This window comes from Helianthus annuus, chromosome 8, assembly GCF_002127325.2.
Source record: "Helianthus annuus cultivar XRQ/B chromosome 8, HanXRQr2.0-SUNRISE, whole genome shotgun sequence".
NCBI classification, from domain to species: domain Eukaryota; kingdom Viridiplantae; phylum Streptophyta; class Magnoliopsida; order Asterales; family Asteraceae; genus Helianthus; species Helianthus annuus.
Window position 1 is genome coordinate 148836394 of NC_035440.2, and position 14749 is coordinate 148851142.

The 14749-nt window shown below is 38.8% G+C and overlaps 1 long non-coding RNA gene across 1 annotated transcript; it reads right to left on the minus strand.

Moving 5' to 3' along the window:
- Positions 1-69: 69 nt before the first annotated feature.
- On the minus strand, positions 70-6653 carry LOC110871270. Its single transcript, XR_002553609.1, has 3 exons — positions 6598-6653; positions 669-722; positions 70-142 (listed from the first exon to the last, which is right to left on the minus strand). It is a non-coding gene; the product is annotated as an uncharacterized LOC110871270 (long non-coding RNA).
- Between the last annotated feature and the right edge of the window lie 8096 nt (positions 6654-14749).

Below are 14749 nucleotides of genomic sequence, written 5' to 3' on the forward strand. Positions count from 1 at the left end.
TAAAAAGTGTGACTACTAACAAGTTGTACAAAATAGATATTTTGACCCAAAACATTAATACGAACTAGAGGAAGCGCTTGATGGTCATAAAGTGTGCGTATGCTCGCTCCAATTTGCCAAGTCGCCTACATTGAGGATTTACCTACATTTGACATAACAAATAAGTTAGCATTTCGCCACTAACAAATTTAGGTAATAAACCCATTTGTTTCTTTCTCGGATTAACATCATTCAATTCCTTTGCTAACCGTTAAACGGTTCCTTACATACTCGCCTCAAATAGAGGCTAAGCATACCTTACTTAACATACCTGTTAGGAACGGATACTAGCATCATTGCATCACCTTCATTCGATTTGTTCATAATGAACAATCATAGTCATTACATTCTTACGTCATACTCCGATCCGAGAAAGATGGATCGAGTAGACTTTCGTCCATTACATACATAACTTCCCATACCCGGTTCAACTAAAAGTACAGGATATGATGTGTTTACTTCCGTATTTTAATCATTCCTCACAATCCGTTTATGACGGATTTTACCTTTACTTTCAACGACAATTGAATTCGATTCTAACAACTTTGACATAGCAACACAATACAATTAGAATTTATTATACATATGACAACATCATAAATATAGAAATGAGGTGTACACTAACGTACCTCGATCTTGTGAACTTTCCGATTTCCTAGTGTTGGAACCTTCTTCTTTCGCGCCTATAACAACACATTCATTCGTTTATTTCATCAAACACTTGGTGGACATCGTATTTACTAGCATTATGTACAAGTATACAAAGCATGAATTCCTACTAGTTCATCTTATAATTCATCAACAATCAACCCATGTTCATAACCTTCTTTTATCCTACATAAATCTTCTAAGATTCAAGCATTACTACATCATCATATTTCAAGATTCCACATGATTATAGCTACTTTGATCATCCTATTCATACCACAATTTCACAAAGTGGGTTTTTACCAAAATCTTTCAAAAAACCTAAAAATCAACATCATTCTTGTCCTAGAAGGTAACCCTAACTCAGATTTCTCACATTTAGACATAAAAATTCGAGATTGGGTTGAACCCCTCATTCAACAAATCATGATTTCAGAAAATTAAACTTACCACAATAGAAATTGAGGTTAGCTACTCGCATTTAGGGGTTCATGCATTTGATTTCTCCTTTGATTCAAGCTCAATTCTTGATTTCTTGAAATTAGGGTTTCACCCATTTCCCTGCTCTCTTGTTCGATCGACCAGAACCCAGTTATGGGTGTTTTCTTTTATATTTTTATTTAATAGTTAAAAGCTTTTAATTTATTACTTACATATTGAACCCTCCACTTTGAAAGAGTGTTTAAGTTAGGTTGTTCCCCATAAAATAACTATCATTTTGCCAAATTTCATTAACTAAGTTGAATTCTTTGTTTATTTGCACTTATTATAATACTAAACATTTTTGGGGTGTTACAAGTCTAGCCCCCTTAATGGAGGTTTCGTCCCCGAAACCTTTCTCATTCCAACTAGACCACTTCTACTCTTACTTTTTCATCTATTCATTCACGATGCTTAATACAACATAGATGCATTCGGGATCTTGGCAAGAGTTTCATTCGTGCATAAACGTATTTGTACGCATTGTCCCTCCGTCTTAAATCAAGTAAATTACTTTCATAATCACATATAAGTCAGAATCTGATCCAGAGCTCTTATTAGTGTCGTTTTCACTTTATAATGCTAGTCCTAGCATACATCATCACTAGCGGTTCGTTCATTGAAATTTATTCCAAATGTATACTATTGGTCGTACAAGCTTATGCTTACGGCTTGTTTCTATCTTTCGAAATAAGCGTAACATATTCATACATTTATTAATATAAATAAATCGATTTATTTCATTCCGCACACGAATCATGCACGATATAATTCATTATTGTAATCATGAGCAAACCCCATTATCCCCTTACTAACGTTTTTCTAATTACTTTCTTGTTCATATGGGGCTTAGCATAACATTATACGTATACTATAAACATTTAATGACTTAGTGGTACTAATACAAAGCTACCCACTTCCTAATTACCTTTTCATACTTACTACGAGTATAAGGCATCATTCTACGGTTACTACCGTCACTTGAACTAATTACAAATTTGAGTTTAGCCTCAAATTTAATCCTTCGCACACTTTATTATTAGCTCCTTGCATGAACTACTTATGATAACAACTGGGTATGTTATGTACGAGCACCATACTAGCGTTTAACCATTTCAGCTCAAACTTTCATTTAAGGCCTTTAAATCTCCCTCTTATTGACATTCATACCTTCTCACGCTGACCATTACAGGTCGATCATTGTATACCATACCATAATTATTCTACCATTCATTTTGTTCACACTTACAAATAAATCTACGGATTCTTAGTCATTAATTAAGAATTAAACATTTTACTAACCACGCCTTCAATGCATAAGTCGGTTATCCGTGCGCCGGATCGATCCGCTTCTTTATATGTACCTTCCATACCAGAATTGGTCTCATTCATTCATGAAATATGCTCCCACTCGTGGGCATCCTCCCACTAGCTTCATTACTATCATCTCACTAAGAATTCCATCATATTTGTCTATAAATAACAGTTAGCACATAACCCTTCATAACTGTGTCCTACGGGGTGTTTGTTCGCCCATTGCCTCTCTCACAATTTTCTTACGTACATGCTAAAACATATCATACATTCCATTTCTTACATACAATCCTTTATTTTTATTGGTTATTTCTCCAACTTTCGCAGTTTGAACTTTCAAGGTCAGACTAACACCACCTCACCTATTGTGGTTGCATCGAGGTACACGTTCGTACCTTATACTTGCATAATTGCAAGGACTTCATTTATTTCGTTTGACTTTTCGGAAGTCTAATTGTAAATACATTCTTACATATGGGTATCAGTTATCCTATTCTGACACATCATTCTCTAGTCGAGCCCTAAGCTCCTATTAAAAATATAACATTTTTATACGTACCTGGCGCGGGTCAAAACCCTTAACTCGTTATTTATACTTTGCGACGGTTAATGCTTTCCAAACTGTGACAATGCATGCCCATACATTATGCTCACCTATAAGTAATAAACTTGACAAACCGAACATTAAATACCGGGTTCAAATGGCGATCTCCATTTGACCCGAATAACTTATTTGAGTTTGGTACTTAGTTTTTATTCTCACTTGTTTAATACGTCTTCACTTACGGATTCGAACTTTTAATTTATTACCTTTCATTCTTACTGGTTTGAATCCATTTCTCATATTCTAACATTTTCATCCATACCTTTCGTTCTTCTATCGTATCATTTACCATGTCATTTCTTATGATATATTTTCGTATTAATCTTCTACATTCAACTTCAAGTGTTGGGTCCTAACACTAATTCCATGTCCTAATTCATGTAGGGCGTTTCAACGCAACACTCTACATCCTATTTCTAGTGGTGTTCCCACCCTTCTTTCTTGAGTTTGTTTTACATTCAATAGTAAGCTTAAACTTTTCATTCTTATCTTTCTCTCTTATATTGACCCGATCCCTTAAGAATCGTTAGACCCCTTTTTACTTGCTTGTCCGGACATAAGTGAGATGATTCTCGTGTTTTTCTCGAGCTTCGATCAATACATGACCATCCCTTAATATACCATTTCCATTTGTTCGTTCACCGTATTTGGTGTTAATTCACATACGTTCTCTAACATGTCTCTACTAATGAGTATCCTACATTACACATTGTATTTCTTACGTAATACTTCTAGCATTTGTAAGTAATTATTATTTACTGTCTTCTACAATATAACCTTATAAGGTCAACCACCACCCAGTACTTTTTGTATATAAGTATTGCAGTACATGTTGTACTTACTTTCAATTCGAACATCTTTACAAAATGTCTTTAGCTAACATCCCAACTAATATTCTTCCCATCCTTACATATTATTACATTCATAACACTGCTAGCTTATGTGAGCATTCATACAACTATTCATTTTCTTTCTATTCATAAGTTAATTGACTTTCGTTAGTAAAATTTCGTATAAACGAGGCATTTATTATTAGTTATCTCACTTCCAATCCATACAACTAAACTATCGTCAAGCATAACACGTAAATCACTTAATACATAACACATTAACTCTTTACTTTAGCATTTGTGTCTAATGACCATTTCATGATATCCCTATACTGTTGACTTTTAGATAGTCAACTGTCTTGCTTACACACTTCAAACTTTTGAACATGTAATCATCTAAATATGATAGACCGTAATATTAATATTTTACGTATTTCATACATACAATTTACGTAATCCTCCAAACAATACACATATATACATTCACTTTCACGTACTTTCACATGCTAATGCTTCATGATTCTACAAATAATAATTATCATTCAAGTTAACTATATAACATAATTCCAACGTATCCTTTACTAATAAGCTCGTATGATTCTCATTTAGCACATATTCGCCTCTTAATCATAACAAGGCAAATCATTAAATACACACAAGCATCACGCCATTCAAGTACAAGGTACAAGCCTCTAATGCATAATTCTGATCAAAGCATACATTCATCCAAATTTTCATACGAATTTCCATCTAACTCACATTCTTCAAATTATTTTCACCACTAATCTCATCATTTTTTTATATTTATTTATTAACAATTCCGGCTCCTTCACATATCCAAGTACTTTAGTCTATACTCCACTTTATACATTCGTCATTCATTTCAGGTCATTCCATACGTTACATTCGACTTTCATAAATTTTACTTTATCGCCAACGATCTACATAACTTTACATAACTTATTATATCTTCTATTAACTTGCCAGGAACATAAAACAGGCATTTCTGAGAAGTATGGGAACTTAAATTATAGTTCACAAGCTTTCAATACATCATAGTTCATTAGTCCGTATTTACTTCATTTGCATTCTCACATTTTAAACTTTACTCACTTTTTAAACTTTCAGCATTCATTCGTGTCATTCGACACATTACTTTCGACCTTTACAAATTTCTTTCCATCGTAACCACTAATTGTGGTTACATACATCTTATTAGGCCTTATATGGACCTCACTTAATCATTAAATAGGCTTTCGGATAACTCGGGAACTCAAAATGCGACAAATAAAATAAAACGAAAATTTTTAGTGGACTGATCTTCTGCTGGCCGTCGGCGACGGCCTTGCCTCCCGTCGGCGACGGGCTCTAGAATGTGGAGTCGGCCACTTTTGCCCGTTGACAGTCAAATAGGGCGTCGGCTCAAAGGGGGGGCGTCGGCGACGGCCAGAAGCCCGTCGGCGATGGCCTCCCGTTTGCTGAAACGCTGCTGAACTTTCTTTTAGTTGTTCCGACCATTTCCCGGGTCCGTTTTCAGCCACACGGGTCCAGGGACTTCTCATTTTACCCGCCTTATTACTTCTTAGCATGCATAACTTTAAAACTTATACCGTAACACACTGTACACACTTATATTAAACAAAAACTTAAATTTTTACCTCATTGGCGATCTTGGAGCGAGCACACTTTTGAATAAGCCGTCAGTTTGAGTTCAAGCATCACATTATATGCTCGAATCCCTCGAACCTCGGCTCTGATACCAACTTTGTAAGACCCGTCTTTGCGTCTAATAAAAATGACGACCAAAACCACTAGAAACCTAAACTTTTTAAAAGCGTCCAACTTTTCGCAATTTAAGGCAACATTACTAATATCATTTATGCACAATTTTTAACAAAATTTGGGCATGACCCGTCCATAAAACGAGTATACCACTGTTTTAACCATAATCAAAACAAATACAATTCTACAATCCATTCGACAAGATACTACTAAAAACCAAAACATCAAGTGTTAAAAAGTGTGACTACTAACAAGTTGTACAAAATAGATATTTTGACCCAAAACATTAATACGGAGTAGCGGAAGCGCTTGATGGTCATAAAGTGTGCGTATGCTCGCTCCAACTTGCCAAGTCGCCTACATTGATGATTTACCTACATTTGACATAACAAATAAGTTAGTATTTTGCCACTAACAAATTTAGGTAATAAACCCATTTGTTTCTTTCTCGGATTAACATCATTCAATTCCTTTGCTAACCGTTAAATGGTTCCTTACATACTCGCCTCAAATAGAGGCTAAGCATACCTTACTTAACATACCCGTTAGGAATGGATACTAGCATCATAACATCACCTTCATTCGATCTGTTCATAACGAACAATCATAGTCATTACATTCTTACGTCATACTCCGATCCGAGAAAGACGGATCGAGTAGACTTTCGTCCATTACATACAAAATTTATCATACCCGGTTCAACTAAAAGTACCGGATATGATGTGTTAACTTTCGTATTTTAATCATTCCTCACAATCCGTTTATGACGGATTTTACCTTTACTTTCAACGACAATTGAATTCGATTCTAATAACTTTGACATAGCAACACAATACAATTAAAATTTATTATACATATGACAACATCATAAATATAGAAATGCGATGTACATTAACGTACCTCGATCTTGTGAACTTTCCGATTTCCTAGTGTTGGAACCTTCTTCTTTCGCGCCTATAACAACACATTCATTCTTTATTTAGTATAACTAAATCTCATTCATTCACCTTCCAAATTATACATATTATTCTTTTAAGCATTTCATCAAACACTTGGTGGGCATCGTATTTACTAGCATTATGTACAAGTATACAAAGCATGAATTCCTACTAGTTTATCTTATAATTCATCAACAATCAACCCATATTCATAACCTTCTTTTATCCTACATAAATCTTCTAAGATTCAAGCATTACTACATCATCATATTTCAAGATTCCACATGATTATAGCTACTTTGATCATCCTATTCATACCACAATTTCACAAAGTGGGTTTTTACCAAAATCTTTCAAATAACCTAAAAATCAACATGATTCTTGTCCTAGAAGGTAACCCTAACTCAGATTTCTCACATTTAGACATAAAAATTCGAGATTGGGTTGAACCCCTCATTCAACAAATCATGATTTCAGAAAATTAAACTTACCACTATAGAAATTGAAGTTAGCTACTCGCATTTAGGGGTTCATGCATTAGATTTCTCCTTTGATTCAAGCTCAATTCTTGATTTCTTGAAGTTAGGGTTTCACCCCTTTCCCTGCTCTCTTGTTCGGTCGACCAGAACCCAGTTATGGGTGTTTTCTTTTATATTTTTATTTAATAGTTAAAACCTTTTAATTTATTACTTACACATTGAACCCTCAACTTTGAAAGAGTGTTTAAGTTAGGTTTTTCCCCATAAAATAACTATCATTTTGCCAAATTTCATTAACTAAGTTGAATTCTTTGTTTATTTGCACTTATTATCATACTAAACATTTTTGGGGTGTTACAGTTTGTGCTACCCGTCACTCCTCCTATAGCACCTATTTCTGCACCTATTGAGATTCCATTGTTCCCCCACACACCTCTAACGCCCATCACACTGATCTTCCTATTACGTTCCTCCAGGACATTCCGCCACCTCGTCCTGGGGAGGGTTCATCTAGGCAGCCACCTGTTTCTATTCCACCTGTATCGGCATCTGTTCCTTTCATGTCCCAGTTCCCACATACTGCACCATCTTTCGTACCTTCGGGCGAGCCGTTTCTATGGTCTTCACCCAATGTTATGCCATTATCGGACCCGTACCACCCGTTTCACGTGGGGTACACGACAGAGGATATACTCATCTCTCTTCAGCTACAGCAGGACGTGCTTAGTCGTCGCATTCAGGAGTTAGAGAGGACACCACCTCCTCCATGTCACTGTCAGACTCCTTTCGTCGCACCACACACTCCCCGTTCGCTTTCCCCTGATTCGGATGTTCGTTTCCTTACATCTGAGCAGCAGATTGCCTATTTGCTGCATGTCTGCCGTGCACTTGAGGAGGACTGGATGCACATGCGCCGCTTGCTTTTCTCTCATTTTCCTCCTCCTCCTCCTCCGCCATCAGCATAGATATTTTTGGTTTGATGCAGGTAGATCATTTTGGTGAGAAAGTCGCAATTGAGCCAGCATACGAAGACTTTTGAGAGATCACACTTTTTGTATATGATATGTGTATTTTGACTTGTATTTTGAGGGTGATGTGACCCTATGATATCATTTGGATGTATGATTTACTATAAAACATGTAAGCTCAATGGCAACGTTCTCACTACATGCTTTGTTGAATTATTTGGTATATTTTATAACATGGGATGTTATGTGGTTGGTAAATGTTATTAGGTACGCATATTAATTACTTACTATGACCTGACCAATATGACCACCTTTTAGAAGATGCCTCCACGCCGGAACGTACACATGCCTACTATTGAGGCGGAACTCCAGGGGATAATTGCCGCAGCTATCGCACAGTACGCGGCCTCCCAAGCAGAGACAAGCGGGAACATCTCGAACAACAACGGCAATAACAATCCACCCAATGGTAATGTTAAGTCATTTGAGACACATTACGATACGTTTGGATATTTCTAGCACACCCGCTAATACCGTCTGTAAATTCTAACGTATGTGCAGGGTGCACCTACAAACAATTTCTTGACTGCAAGCCCGTAAATTTCGATGGCACTGGAGGTGCTGTTGCATTTGTCAGGTGGGCAGAAAAGACAAATTCCTTCCTGAGGATGAGCAAGTGTGTTCCTGAGCAACAAGTTACATACATCTCAGGGCTGTTTCTTGATGGTGCCCTATCGTGGTGGAATCTGCAAGTGCAAACCTTGGGAGAAGCAGCAACATATGCGTTAACATGGAATGAGCTGAAGGAGCTCATGAGGAGGAAGTATTGTTCGCGTACTGAAATACAGAAGCTAGAAACTGATGTCTGGCACCTGAGAATGGAGGGTCCTAAGATTGCAGAATATGTTCAAAGGTTTCATGATTATCCCATGTGGTGTCGTACATGGTCACGCCTGAATTTAAACGCATTGAGTGCTTCATCTGGGGATTGGCACCCCAGATCATGAGCATGGTTACCATGTCCAAGCCTGCAACAATTACTGAAGCCATTAATCTCAGCGTGGCACTTACTGAGGAAGCCATTCGGTTGAACAAGTTTTCAAATTCTGAATCGAAGAAGAAGGAGACTCATGTGGATTCGTCTGGTGAAAACAAACAGAAATTCTCCAACTTCAAGCAAGGTACCAGCAGTATGAGCAAGAAGGGTGAGTTGAGCACACCGGCCAAGGCCACAACCGGTGTCGAAAACAAAGGAAAGGGTTACATGGGCACTCTACCCAAGTGTGATACATGCCAGTACCATCATCCCGGCCCGTGTAGACTCAGGAAATGCGAGTCTTGCGGAAAGACTGGCCATTCAAAGGAAACATGCTGGGTTGGTACCGGTGCTGGCCGTGGAAATCAGCGAGGTCATGGAAATGGGAACGGGAACCGCCAACAGGGAGGAAATGGCGGGAATGGAAACCGTGAAAATGTTGGGAATCGAGCTGGTAGCTAGGGAGCGAATGCAAATCGAGGCGGAAATGGAAATGGAAATGGAAATGGAAATGGAAATGGAAAAGGAAATGGGAATGGTCGAGGACCGGGGTGTTTTAACTGTGGAGACATCGGGCACTTTAAGAGGGAATGCCCAAAACGGAATCAAGCCCGTGGGAGAGTATTCAACATTGGAGCAAGGGAAGCGCGCCAGGATCCAAATGTTGTCACTGGTACATTCCCTATAAATCAACGCTTTGCATCTGTTCTGTTTGATACTGGTGCCGACTATAGCTTTGTATCGTTAGAATTTAAGAATATGCTTGGGTTAACTGCTAGTAAGTTAGACGTTACGTACTCAATTGAACTGGCTAATGGAAAGCTAGTTGAAACCAATGAACTCATCAGAGGATGTGTGACAGAACTGGGAGGACACGAGTTTACGCTAGATCTACTGCCAGTCGAGTTGGGAAGCTTCGACGTAGTAGTAGGGATGGGTTGGTTGTCAAGCAACAAAGCCGAGATTGTTTGCCATGAGAAGACCATCCGCATCCCAATGGAAGATGGCGAGACGATTGTGGTTCATGGAGAGAAGCGCGATACGCCATTAAGGATCATTAGCTGCATAAAAGCTAGAAAGTGTTTACAGAAGGGATGTGTTGCCTTCCTGGCACATATCGTAGATAAAGAAGCTGATGGCCAAAGATCGAAGACATTCCAGTCGTAAAAGAAAATCCCGAAGTCTTTCCAGAAGACTTGCCAGGATTACCGCCGCAAAGACAAGTCGAGTTCCACATTGACTTAGTTCCAGGCGCCGCGCATGTGGCTAAGGCACCCTACCGACTTGCGCCTTCGGAGATGCAGGAGTTGTCAACGCAACTCCAGGATCTGTTAGACAAAGGATTTATCAGACCAAGCTTCTCACCTTGGGGAGCTCCAGTTTTGTTTGTTAAGAAGAAAGATGGTAGTTTCCGCATGTGTATCGATTACCGAGAACTGAACAAGTTGACTATCAAGAATAGATATCCTCTGCCGAGAATTGATGACCTATTCGATCAGTTGCAAGGTTCAACTTTCTACTCAAAGATCGATTTGCGATCAAGATATCATCAGTTGAAGATTCAAAAGGAAAGTATTCCCAAGACTGCTTTTAGAACTCGATATGGACATTACGAGTTTTTGGTGATGTCGTTTGGATTGACAAACGCGCCAGCCGTTTTTATGGATTTGATGAACAGAGTTTGTAAGTCGTACCTCGACAAGTTCATGATTATGTTCATCGATGACATTCTGATCTACTCGAAGACGAAGGATGAGCACGAACAGCATTTAAGAGCCATTTTGGAGCTACTTAAAAAGGAGAAGTTGTATGCCAAGTTCTCGAAGTGCGAGTTCTGGTTACGCAAAGTCCAATTTCTTGGACATGTGGTTAATGGAAATGGAATCCATGTGGATCCCACAAAGATCGAAGCGATAAAGAACTGGGAGACTCCAAAGACGCCAACCGAGATTCGACAGTTCTTAAGTTTGGCTGGTTATTATCGAAGGTTCATTGAGGATTACTCAAAAATCGCTCAACCTTTGACCTCTCTCACTCAGAAAGACAAGAAGTTTGATTGGGGAGATAAGTAAGAAGAAGCATTTCACTTGTTGAAGGGCAAGCTTTGTGACGCACCAATCTTATCTCTACCCAAAGGCACGGACGACTTCGTGGTATATTGCGACGCCTCGCGTCAGGGTTTAGGATGCGTGTTGATGCAGCGACAGAAAGTTATAGCATACGCGTCACGCCAGTTAAAGGTTCATGAGAAAAACTATACCACGCATGACTTAGAATTAGGCGCGGTGGTATTTGCGTTGAAGATCTGGCGACACTATTTGTATGGCACGCGATGTACAATCTTCACTGATCATAAGAGTCTGCAGCACATATTTGACCAAAAGGAGCTTAACATGAGGCAAAGACATTGGGTTGAACTATTGAACGACTATGACTGTGAAATCAAGTATCATCCAGGGAAGGCGAATGTGGTCGCTGATGCCCTCAGTCGAAAGGAAAGGATCAAGCCCATAAGGGTTAGGGCTTTGGAAATGATTGTCCAGACAGACCTCTCATTGCGCATTCGTGCCGCGCAGAGAGAAGCTCTCAAAGAAAGGAATATTGAGGATAAATATCTCCGTGGGATAGAGAAGCAGTTGGTACCAAACGAGGAAGGAACTTTATGCATCATGAAACGAATTTGGGTTCCTCTGTTTGGTGGATTGAGAAAGGTCATTTTCGATGAAGCTCACAAGTCACGGTACTCGATTCATCCAGGAGCAGATAAGATGTACCAAGATCTTAAGGATTTCTATTGGTGGCCAAGGATGAAAGGCGATGTTACGATATACGTTGGTAAATGTTTAACTTGCGCCAAAGTGAAAGCCGAATACCAGAAGCCTTCAGGTCTACTGCAGCAACCTGAAATACCCAAATGGAAATGGGAATAGATTTCAATGGATTTTATAACGAAATTGCCAAGGATGCCCAAGGGTCACGATACGATTTGGGTGATAGTAGACCGTTTAATGAAATCTGCGCACTTCTTGCCAATCAAGGAAAAAGACAACACGAGTAAACTAGCTGAGATATACATGAGAGAGATCGTTGCACGACATGGAGTGCCTATCTCAATCATCTCTGATAGAGACGAAAGATTCGTGTCAAGGATTTGGCAATCCTTTCAAGAAGCATTCGGTTCTCAGTTGAATCTAAGTACAGCTTTTCACCCGCAAACAGATGGACAGAGTGAACGAACGATTCAGACATTAGAAGACATGCTGCGAGCTTGCGTAATGGATTTAGGTGGAAGTTGGGACACTCACCTACCATTGGTGGAGTTTTCATACAATAACAGTTACCATGCAAGTATTCAATCTGCACCGTTCGAAGCTCTCTATGGACGCAAATGTCAATCACCGATTTGTTGGGCTGACGCGGGTGATAGACAACTAGTTGGTCCGGAATTGGTCCAGGCAACGACAGACAAGATTGCACAGATCCGAGAGCGCATCAAGGCGGCTCGCGGTCGACAAAAGTGTTATGCGGACCGAAGAAGGAAACCTCTAGAATTCGAGGTGGGAGATATGGTTTTATTGAAGGTTTCACCCTGGAAGGGTGTGGCACGCTTTGGAAAGCGTGGGAAGTTGAATCCACGCTACATTGGCCCATTCAAAATTCTGCAATGGATTGGGCTTGTAGCATACAAGTTGGACCTACCTGCTGAACTTTATGGCATTCATGATACATTCCATGTATCAAATTTGAAAAAGAGTCCAACTCAAAAGATAGTAGTCATTCCTGCTGACGAAGTTCATATCGACGAGACACTCCACTTTATTGAAGAACCGGTCGAGGTTACTGATTGGAAGATTAACAAGAGACGCCGGAGTAGTGTCAAACTCGTCAAAGTCCGATGGAATGCACGACACGACCCAGAATTCACACGGGAACGTGAGGATTGAAAGAGAAGTACCCGCATTTATTCCCCAAGACCCCTGCAACCAGAAGCAGAACCTAAAATTTCGGGACGAAATTTTCTTAACGGGGGGAGAATGTGACAACCCTCACAATTACAGGTATCCGTACAATTAATTAATATTTAATTTGAGCTTAATGACTGTGCTTGATTACAACTGTTATTAAACTACTTCCTGATTTCCGTTACATACATGCATATGCATCACATTTCATACTGTCACTTCATTTATTTCACACAAACTCTAATGACAAACTTGATGCACAAAGCACAGTTAGCACACTGAACGGATAACCCAGAGACATGCCGATAATGTCAGCACCTAGACAGACAATGTTTTTAAGGCCAGTATGAGCCAAAGATAGAATACTACACTAGTAGGGAGTGTAGGGAAGTGAGGACCATAAAACTGCGTCACTAGGTGATCGTTAAAGTGCCGGGAAGTGCCTAAAACACACTTTAACTGCAGAATTCTGCACTTAATAACAAAATTCAGCATTTAATTATGCTAGTAATGTGCAAAACTTGACAAAATGGTAGTAGATACTTTCCAAAGTGTCGAGAATTAAAGGTGTCACAAAAAGTATTACAAAAGACACATTACGGATTAATTAAGCACTTTAACGGGACAACACCCAACCGAACAACCGGACTTTACCCGGAATACAAAAATATTGTCAAACACATTGTTTTTATTTTTCTAAGCTAGTTAGGGTCCCCGAACACCCTAACACACTATATAATTAATAACACACCACAAACCACTAACTAAACATTTGATTTCTAACTAAATTACTAACTAAACATTTAAAACCCAACCCTATACCCCCTTGAGACGGTTACCATGGGTGTCCCCACCCATGGATTTGTTTAATATTTTATTTGATTATGTTGGGGGATTAAGAAACATAATATACAAAGGTTAAAGGGTGACATTGGTTTATAAAAAGACACTAGGGTCATAACCTTTCATTCTCAACTCAACATCTAACAAACACACTCCTCTCTTCTTTCTTCTTGTTCGGCCGAGACCCACCACAACACCATCACCATCTTCAAGTTTCATTCCAAGCAATCTCTAGTGATCCAAAGGTGTTAGAGATCATACAAACAAGCTCGGTGTGTTCGGAAGCTCAAGGACCACTCTCATCTTCTTTTATCCACCACTTTTCTACACTTGAACTCCCATAGCCTTGAGCTAGTGGTAAGAACTTAGATCCTTGCATTTTACATGTTGTTTAAGTGGTTAATGATGTGTAGTGATCAAAATGATAAGAATTCTAAAGAACCATAAACAAAGTCTTGAACATGAACTAACTTAGTAATAAAGTATGGTTAAAAGATGAAGAAATCATGTTATTCATGTGTTATGATGATTGTTGGTTGTTGTTACTCATGTTGTTGATGGATCATCATATGGTCTTGCTAGAGCATGATTAAAAACATGATCTAGCAAGATGAGAAAGCAAGATGTTGTAGGATGATGGAATCATCCACACATAAACTATGAACTTGAATGAATGGGTGATTTCTTGAAAAATAAAGATCAAAGTAGGTTATAATCTTGTAGATCTAAAGATCCATGAGTGGTTTTTCGAAAGAACCAAGTGAAAAATATAAGTTTCATTAAAACTTGGATTAACTTACATAAACTAATCACATTTATGGTGGGT